We start from the raw sequence: 10347 nt of genomic DNA, 5'->3' as shown, positions 1-10347 counted from the left end.
CCCATGCCTCGGCTTTTACAGCTTACGGTCAGAGACTTTAAGGTGAACACGCTCGCTCGTGTATCAGCTGTTTTCGTAACTGACGTCACAACATTGTGTCCTAAATAATACCAGCTGGCTATAATTATTCTCACCTCTGCACCCTGATATTGTCCAAAACATGGTGCACCAGCACCGAGCATACAGCAGGTGGTGGTAGAGATCTAAATAGTTTTCGTGGCCACATTAAGTTTCCTCATATAAATGCCGAGAGTTGGCCAGATCTGTTGGAAAACTGGGTGTGAAACTTTAATTTCAACAGGAGGGAATGCTTTTAAATAGCAAATGGGTTTAAAGGAATTTTCTAAACACCAAACGAGTGCATTAGGACTAATTTATCTATCTATAAAAAGTCTAACGTTTCACAGAAACCTTTAAAATGTTTTTTTTCTTTATATGTAACTACACCTGCTGCTCTCCATATTGTTGACACATAGCAAGACAGAAAATATGTGGGACAAGATATATAATTGTGCAGCAAAGAGATTTCACACTTATTAAATAATTCCATATGGGTTTATGCAAAGTTTTGATGCTTTTGGTGAGAATTTAAAATGTATGCAGTCATGAAAATAAAGAAAAAACATTAAATGTGTAGGGGTGCAGGTAATAAACCCTTGAGACCTACCCAGAACAGCTACATTTATGCTGAGATTAAATTAGACAAAAGTGGAACCTATTTACTAATTTGATTACTTCTAAACACATTTTGCAGAATTAAATTTTATTTAGGGATAAAGGAGTTAGCTAAAATGCAACTTAAACCACTCTAAATCCTGACTCATTTATTTTTAAAAGCTATCATTTTAATTCCAGTTTCCAAGTTCTGACTTTGTGTTGGTCCATCACACAATATCCCAATAAATCATAGTAAAATTGTGTGTTTTAAAAAAAACGGATAAAGGGGTGTGGATACTATTGCAACACTGAATGTCTAAGTGAAGATGTGAGGCTGAGCTAAGATTTGTTTTTTTTCCCCTCACATTTTAGGGAAGTTGTGAGTTTTAAAGCGGTATCAGATCTTAGTTTAGCATGTGGGTGCTCAGGGAATCCTGGAAGAATGTAAAAGTGGGTGAGAGCCAGCAAGGGAGAATACAAAGAAACGAAATCATGCTGAAAGAGAGAGAGAAAAAAAAACACCAGCCTTGTCTGCTGCTCACTTCACACACATCCATCTTTCTCTCCCCTCAAGCAATTTTCCATGTGTGTGTAGATCACACGACTGCATGTAGGAAGAGGATTCGGAGGAGGCACAGCACTCCTGATGGTGTGCATGTGCGTGTCTCTCTTGACATCATGATAAATACTGGTGACAGATGAGGGTCAGCCATGTTTAGGTACTAAAAACCCTCCCCAAAATGTTTTTTTTTTTAAATTATTATTATTGTTGTTGTTGTTTCTCCTTGAGAAATCAAATGCAGCATCTCTATCTCAATTTGACAACAGTGAGGGACTTTAAACGGACAAACCGTCTTGAGTTTGTACGTGATCTGCAACCAAAAGCAGTTCGGCGAGTGTCGTTACGCGTAAATGTATGCAAACAAGCCCGTGTGTGTGTGTGTGTTTGTGTGTGTGTGTGTGTTTGTGTGTGTGTGTGTGTGTGTGTTTACGTGCGCCGTGGTTTGTGTGTTTGTGACTTTGGAGCCCTGGAGGCCAGCTCAGCACTTGGCTTCTTATCTCCCTCTCAGAACCTTGGTCGTGAATAAACATCTCCGGAATAAATATTTCCCAACGTGAAAATAACCGAGTGGAATTTGGAGGAGGCTGCAGAAAATCCACATCGGAGGACGAGGGGGTGGAGGTGGGGGGGCGGAGGAAGTGAATGGATGAGAAAATGAAATAGTGAGGGATTCAGCTGAGAGGCAGATAGAGGCTTTGGGGTTTTCCTCGTTTCCATGCACATGACCGAAAAAAAAATAAAAATTCTCCAAATTATTCATTTATTTTCTATACTTTCATCTTTTTTGCCTTGTGTTTCTGTATCTAACTCCATCCCTGTCCTTTTCAAAATGCCAGTCGTGTGTCTGTGGGCTACTGTAGATTGTTTTGCATTCTCCTGCGCTCTTGTGCCAGTGCGTGGGGGCGTTTGTAGGAGGAGAAGAGTTCTGTTTTTTTTTTTTTTCTTTCTGTTGCTCCCACATTTAACGAGCTATATCGTACAGTTCAGACCTATTTTAACCTATTTCATATAGTTTAATGTATTTCATTTGGATTTTGTGTATCAGACTAATGCAGAGCAGCACAAGTTATTGTGGGGTTGAAGGAAAGCAATGCATGACATCATCTTGTATGACTGTTGTTTGCTGCAGTAAGAGCTGCATATCTTTTTAGCATCGTTGGACATACACACTGGAGGTGCGGACAGTGCCACAGATTCTCAAAAATGAACATATCTACACTTTGACTAGGACATTATCAAATAAATGCATGCATTGGTTCAAAACAATGCTGGCCAAGTTAAGTTAAAAGTATTCACTGTCCACAAAATTCTTATGGCTTTTTAAAAATTTTTTTTTTACAAGATTAGCACTCTTTTCCGCTCTTTCATAGCAGAGATGATCTGTCAACATAATAGTTTTTATGTCGACAGAGTTTTCATCATGCCACTTCTCTATAATTCCCAGATTTATGTGACTAATACTTGTGCTATCCACAGGTTCATTAGCTGCAGATCTCTCCAGTCTCTTCCCTGATTGAATTTTATGCGGCGATATCAGAGTTAAAGGTGCCAAAATCAAGTGAACATTATTATTTTCAGACTTTTACTCGTACAAAGCCTTAAAAAGCCTGTCTTCGTTTAATTTTCTCATGACAATTCTGCACTACCTATGTGTTAATCTATTACATTTAATCCTGATGAATTAAGGGAGAGTTTGTGGTCTTAATTTGTCAAAACAAGACAAGGGGCGCTGAATAGTTTTACGAGATACTGTATGACTAACTGAAGAGAAATGCACTGTACGAGTACATACAACACGTTTCTTTCAATGGCTGTCTATTTTGCTTCATCCAAATTTCTTTTTTTTTACTTACTGCATCACTTATTATTTTTCTCCGAGGCAACAGAAAGCCACAGACGAAGCAGACATGCACACAGATGCACACCAGTCTGTTGCTGCCACGAATCTTCAGCACTGTTATGAGGGTCGTGCCATGGAAATGTGTCAGCCTGAGAGGAAGTTTTTCTGATTTTCCTCTCCTCCTACCAGATAAACAGGCGGTGTCACGAAGTTACACACCTACAGTCCCTGTCCAGTCGTTTCATCTGTTCCCACACACAGATTGAGACAAAGTGTTTGTGTTTTAAGGGCTGTCCTTTTGTTTTTTTTTGTTGTTTTTTTTAATTTAACTCGCATATGCGCCGTGAGGGAGAGAGGGGAAACAAACCCTTTCGTGGTTCCGGATCAGGCTGGCATCGGATGTAACAATGTGTTAATCGGCGCCTGTTGCGGAGATCAGCGAGAGCCGCGGCGAAGCCACTGATCCAGTTCTGGGCTCAGCTTGACGCCTCGGTCGAGTGACAGCTCCTTTATCTCCTCTCATAAAGTCAATGAAAGCTAAAAACAAATCTCTCCTTTTCCTTTTCTTTTCCCCAAGCTGCTTAGGTGGCTGCAGAATGCAGGCACGCAGATTCATGTCGAAAATCTGCCTCTGCACTATTGGGGTAGGCTGTGCAAGGCAGACTTTGATGAGAGATGTCGCTGCATGACGCACATCACTAAAAGTTGCGTTGAAGACATTCATCGGGGTTGAGGATTCGCTGGAAAACGCCTCTTTTTTGGCTTCAGCAAAAGTTATGTGTGAGGTAATGACAACCTAAGTTTAGCAGACACGGGAAGACAATACGCAATCGAAAGAAATGTTCCTATTTTTATTTCTCAGTGAGCACAGTTAAGATTTATTTCAGTATAGGGATAGCTATTTATTCAAAAATACATGTTGATAAAATGTCTGAAAAGACTCAATAAGACAATTGTTTATGGCGTTACGACTCTGAACAAGTTAGCTATGATTTGGCCCAGTTAGTACCAGGACCCTTTAACCCCAAAATGTGTATCAATAATAATCAATAATCTTATTGCTAAGTCATGAGAAAACACTGGCTGACTTATGGATATGAAAGTCGTGTAAATGTACTGATAGTTCATTACACAAAATATGGCAACATGCAAAATACCTAGACACTGAGCTAAATAATTACCTACAAATCTCCAGATCAGTGTTTAAATGTGTGGGTGTTTGTAATTGCAGTTGGGTGAACGTGAACTGTTGTGCCAAAAGCTCTCTGAGTGGGCAGTATGATTAGAAAATCGCCGTATACTTAGGGTGTGAAAATAGATGCAGCTCACGAGATGAGAAGATAAACAATATTTCATTCCAGCGTATTTGAAGTCTTTGGATTTTCTTCTCTGCCTGGCTTATTCTATGTTTTCTATTCTATGAGTACATTTCTTGACAGTAGCATGCACAGAGTGTGCAGGATCTTGTCACAGTCCTGGAAACAGATGGCCACTGATGGTTTCCATCTAATTTCATTTAATTCCTTGTGCCAAGCCCCAACAATTCAAAATGCAGGAAATCATTAAAATTCAAAAATTCTAAATAGGTGACTATTTAAGACAACGTGTTCAACGTGCTATCGATCACTATCTACTTTGCCTGGTGATTGTGAGCTCCTCTTTCTAGTGCCGCCCTGGGCAACTTCCCATTTGGCCCAACTCAAACTAACCACCACTGAAGTAATATACTAATATTAGTTTTGTTATATCTCTGACATCGTCTTGGGCTATTATATGAACTTCTAACAAAAATATATTAAAGTTTGCGGCTGCAACTTGACAAATTGTAAAAAAAAAAAAAGAAAAAAAAAGTTGAACAGATACAAATACCTTTGGAAGGAAATGTGCATGTCTAAGTTTTCTTCCTATTCCCACATTTAGTTTGTGTTTCTTTGTTTTTTGCCTCTCTTTTCTCCCTTTCGTGGGTTTAAAGCTCAGCAGTTTCTGTTACACCCTGTTTTTTTTGTGTTTTTTTTTTGTGATTCATCTTTGGCCTCTGATCATCACCCACAACTCCTGTCATTATAAATAAACACAGGGTGACTGCAAGATGGTTTAGGAAACAGTACATAAACAAACAAAAAAAAAAAACATTTACAGATATTTTCAACAGGGCTAATATTTCTGCTTCCCTGCTTGCAGCTCACACAAAATGGGATTAATCACAGGCCTGAGTGTGGTGGCACACCGCTCTAATTTAGTCATTAAATCAACGCTCCCAGACCGACTGATTTAGACCGGATTAACGACGAAGCTGTGTTCTTTTAATTTCATGCTGGATTATTTTTCAGATTTATCAAAAATACAGAACATGCACGCGGGCCCGTGCAGATGTGGGGATTTTTTTCTTTTTTTTCGGTGTGTGCATACTTGTGCTTATTTTGCATTATATCTATCACCCTATGAAACTGTGAGGAATGAAACTGGGTCAAGCAGTAATAAGAGTGAGTGATCTTTCCCAAAGAGTGTCCCCCAGCCCCAAAAAAACCCAAACTTACATCTGTTGGAGTCGCCTCGAAAGGAGGGAATTAGTGAATTCGTGACAACAAATGCATGCAGTATTTTTGCAACATTTTTTTCCTCCGAGACAGGAAAATTACGCACACAAGTAAATGCCGTAATCTTCGTCTATCAAGTTTTATTTGACCTACATTTGAGGCGGCGCGGAGGTGAAATCACAGCAAAACATGTGTGCTGTCGCTACGTGAAACAGCCACAGAAATGTGCTGTAACATACTGTAGATTTACAATCCTGTCCTCACTTACACCCCCCCCACACACACACACCCACCCACCCACACACACATATCATCCCAGACCCAATTAGTCTGGTCTAATAACTGTGTCAGTGTGTTAGTACCCATTCCTGGAGCTGCAGGGTATTGAAGTCATGCACTGTACAGCCTTACTCATGCATGTAAGGCCACAACACACATCAGTCCATTCATGCTTAAATACTTTGCATCGTCTCATCCCTCCGTCTTATTGCATAAAGGCAACAAAAAGAAGAAAAAGAAAAGGGCATTTATCTCAAGTTTGCATTTCTTCTTATGTTACAGAGAAGAAATGCAAACATGTTGCGTTTTTTTACATGTGTCCTGGAATCTGAGGCTTCAGCGGAATATTGTTTCCGTCTAATTCCATCGTCATATGTACAGAGGGACGCATGAGGAGACTACCAAACAGGCGTATCGGGTTTAATTAGAGGAGGGACAAAAATGAAAGATTTGCATGCATGCGTTCTCAGCAGTCACGACAGAGCTTTATATCTTTGCAAAGTCAGCTTTTTAGCTATTTTTCTTCTCCCTCCCCTTAAATCAGCCTGTGGTGGTAGAGAGACTGTTTTCAACCGTTGGCTCAGCCACCTCTCCAATTATTAACCAATCTTAAGTCACTTTTTCTATAGCGTAGCATCAACAGGGATTTGTCGTGCCCAGGGCCCGCAAGGGGTGGGACGGCTGATCTAAAAATTTAAATGAAACTTGCTTTTTTGATATTTTAAAATGGAGAAGAATTTGAAGACCCCAGGGAGAGGGAAGGATGTAATTACAAACCAGAACAACCTTGTATCACACTGTCTGTGAGTGAGCCGGAAATTAACTCTGGTAATAATTAGACGCTTGCTGTTGTTCCAATTTCTCGACAAGAAAATAAACAAGAAGGAAATGAATATTTTCTATCACTTTCTGCTTCGAAAAGGTTTTTTTTTTTATTCAAAAATTAAACATTATTCCTATTCCTTGCAGATTTAGATTTCATCCAAGAAGTTTGTTTCTGTAAAGAAATGTGGACAGGCATCACTCAAAAGAAAATGAGCAGAGTAAAATGTAAAAGGAGTATTTATTGAAAATAAACCTGTTTATTCATGTCATGGTTTTAAAAAATGGCAGTCAATTAGGTATTTATACCCCATCTCAGTAATCAATAGGAAAATGTTTATGGGCATTACTGCAATCAAACTGCTTTTTAAGATGGCTAACAAATTTTCTGTGTGTTTTCATGGAAAATTGATTGAATATTTCATGTCTTTGAGGTTGGAGGTTTTTTTCCCATCATGCTAGCATTTAGTCAAATCCACAGATTCTCTGTCAGATTCGAGTCAGGACTAAGGTTGACTTTGACAAAGAAGAAACATTTTGGTAAAGTTCAAAGAACACCTTAACATTAAATCTGAAAGAGATAGGAATAATTTTGAAAAATGGGTTACATTTTTCACCTGGTGAAAAATGTAACCCAAAACCCCGTTTTGCTTTAATTTCATGTACTGGTTGCAATTCTTCTTTTTGAATTGCAAATTAAAGCAAAACCCCGTTTTGCTTTAATTTCATGTACTGGTTGCAATTCTTCTTTTTGTCAGCATGTGGTGCTGTTGTTACAGAGAGGTCTAAAATTACCGGAAGTTGAAAAAGCCTCTCGCTTACGTACTTTGGCACTTTAAAACGGAAGAAAAGGACATTTTCGAGCCGAGACTTGCCGAAAAAGACGACTTTATGGCCACATGAGTGAAGAATCCAGATGTCCGGTAATTATTGTCTGAACTGTAATTTCCATGTATAAAACTGAAGTCATGTTGCTGATGCCATGTTACGAACTTTTTTTTTCTATTTCAGTTTTTTATGAAGCTCCACTGCCACGTCTATGTTGAGTGCTAGTCATTTTGCTGAAGTCTTTGCTAGTTCGGAGCTTCATACTAGTTTTATACTCACTATTCACGCAACAAGACTATTTTTTGCTACATGTCTTTAACTTTAGATTTTTCCTTTTTGCAACTCAGTGAAAAGTGTTCTCTTTGAGAATAAAGAATCCCTTTTATTTGAAGTGACTTAAATTCAGAACATCACCAGGGATTCAGAGGACTCTTTGGTTCAACTGTTGAAATGATCGTATAATTTCAGGCAAAAACGATGATTTCCATTTGCTTCCATCTGTATGTTCATATGTAGAGTAGAAAAGTTGATGCTCCAAAAATGTACCTAAGTCAACCGCCATTCTTACTTTTCTCTTTTACCACTAGAAATATCAACACCCCACTACAGATAAACGACCTCAGACATATTCAGTGATGGGCATGAAAAAGTCTTAATTAATTTTCAGGACCAGACCAGTTTAATGACTAATCAGTAGCAGCAATACCACAGTCATTGAACCAGCTTTTGGTATATTTGGCAGTGTGGACAGGTGCCAAGTCCTGCTGGAAAATGAAATCATCATCTCCAAAATGCTTGTCAGCAAAAGGAAGAACGAAGTGCTCTAAAATAACCTGGTTGACGGCTGCGCCTGAAAGCCTGGTGAATAGCTGTCCTCTGTTGTGACCACGACACCTCTGTGGAAGCTTCCAGCACTGCTGCAGATTCAAAATAAAAACCCAGACAAACAAGTCTCATAGCTTCAGAATAACAAAAGTCTGCAGGGTTGAAAGTTAACTTTCTATAAAGCAAGCACTTGCAGGGTGCTATAAAAATGTCAGGCTCCCAGCTGGGCTGTATCGATGTCGCTAGCAGCGTGGTAGGACATTTTTCTCCCTCCAAACAGATAGCCTCTGGGATACAAGAAAAAAAAAAAAGGAATTTGTTATAAAATATAGCGACTAGTGGGGGACCTGTTTTTTCTCGCATTCACTTGTGGATGCAATATTTCTCTGCACTTTGCCATTCTGTGTCACTGTTTGGCCACATAAAAGTTAATGAAATATCGATTTGAAAAAGTACAGGGAAAGGAGGGTAGAAGTTGGTTAAAAATAAAGCAAGAGACCGAGAGAATCTCAACCTCCTGAAAATGTCAGTCTGAGCCTCCAGCTGCGGTGGGTAGAGACGCCTGACTGACGCACTGAACCTCGTTGGGATTTTTGCCACAGCTTTCCACAATGTCGGAGTTTACTGGATTGACTTAACATTTGGGTTTATAACATGGGTTTGGAGGAAACTGTGAGATTTAGTTGGATTCAGAATGCAGAATAATTTCTTTGTGTGTTTGTGTTATGAATTCTTCAGAAGTAGACATCATCTTATCTGGACGAGATTTTAACGGGGAAATTAAGCAAACCGCTACTTGGAACGTCAACTTTTGAAATAAAACGTTGTGTTGAAACATTACATTTAGGTCCTAGGAAATACTTTACTGTACATTTTTACACCTGTCAGTTTTTATTCCAGCATTCATTTACACTGAAGACATGGTTAACAATGTAAACATTGTTATTGAATATACAGTGTAATTAAATTATTGTGCCACATTCCACATTGTAATTGCACTCCTAGTTTGGTTAGGCCTGTCACAAGAAATTTTGCTGGACAATAAATTGTCCTAGAGCTTATTCCAAAACGATGTAAACGATAATATTGTTGTTTTGAGATCATTTTTCAAATGATATTATGGTAATGGCATAATTCAAGAGCACATTCTCAAGCATCAATAAACTTTGAACTCTAGCGAACATTTAACACTGGAACTGGAAGACATTTAATGAATCCCAAAATAAATAAAACAACAGAAACATGAAATACAATTAATAATTAAGTCTTTGTTAAAAGAAAAATGGGAGCTAGTTGAGTCCAATGCACCAGACTCAAGACTTTTATCATTTGATTTTTGGCAGAAAGCGAAAAGAGAGAAGTGATAAATCATGCAAATGGAAATTATTGAACTCACTTTAATTGATTGTGCAATTAACTGAGTTATTGCTTATTGCGTCAGGCCTAATCTAGATTTTCAAGTGCAATAAATGTGATGTGCTTCTAAGCTCAATGACTGTGATTGTGTTAAATGATCACGACTGATTGTGATATTTTCCATAATTGAGAACCTTGAGCCAGATTACATGACCGATGTTTCATTTTCATGCTGAATTCAGTGAATTTTTTATTTTTTTTTTTTAGGTTTAAGATTTACTGCATTGCCTGAACAGAAAACAAGAGTATCTCTATCATCCATGAGCATCCAATCTTTCAGAAGTCAGAGAGCTGTTTAAGCTCAAAATTAAGGGTGTGTAGCACCAAATCCACTTCCTCCATCTGTAAAGATGGAAAGGGAGCTGGATGTGGTGGCAGACGGGAGAATGATAGTGTCAAAGTGAGCGGGATGACAAAGGAGTGGGACACAAAAGGCCTTTTGTGCTGTTTCTGCAGTGGTAAATCAGTCCTGAAAAGGCTGTAAGCTGCTTGGCCTGGCCAAACACACACACACATCCACACACAAACCCAGGGGTGCACAGATACTGTATAAGCACTAAAAAGAAGGCACTCAGTCACAA

This window comes from Poecilia reticulata, linkage group LG22, assembly GCF_000633615.1.
Source record: "Poecilia reticulata strain Guanapo linkage group LG22, Guppy_female_1.0+MT, whole genome shotgun sequence".
NCBI classification, from domain to species: domain Eukaryota; kingdom Metazoa; phylum Chordata; class Actinopteri; order Cyprinodontiformes; family Poeciliidae; genus Poecilia; species Poecilia reticulata.
The sequence above is the reverse complement of the archived record's forward strand: the minus strand, read 5'-3'. Positions refer to the sequence as shown.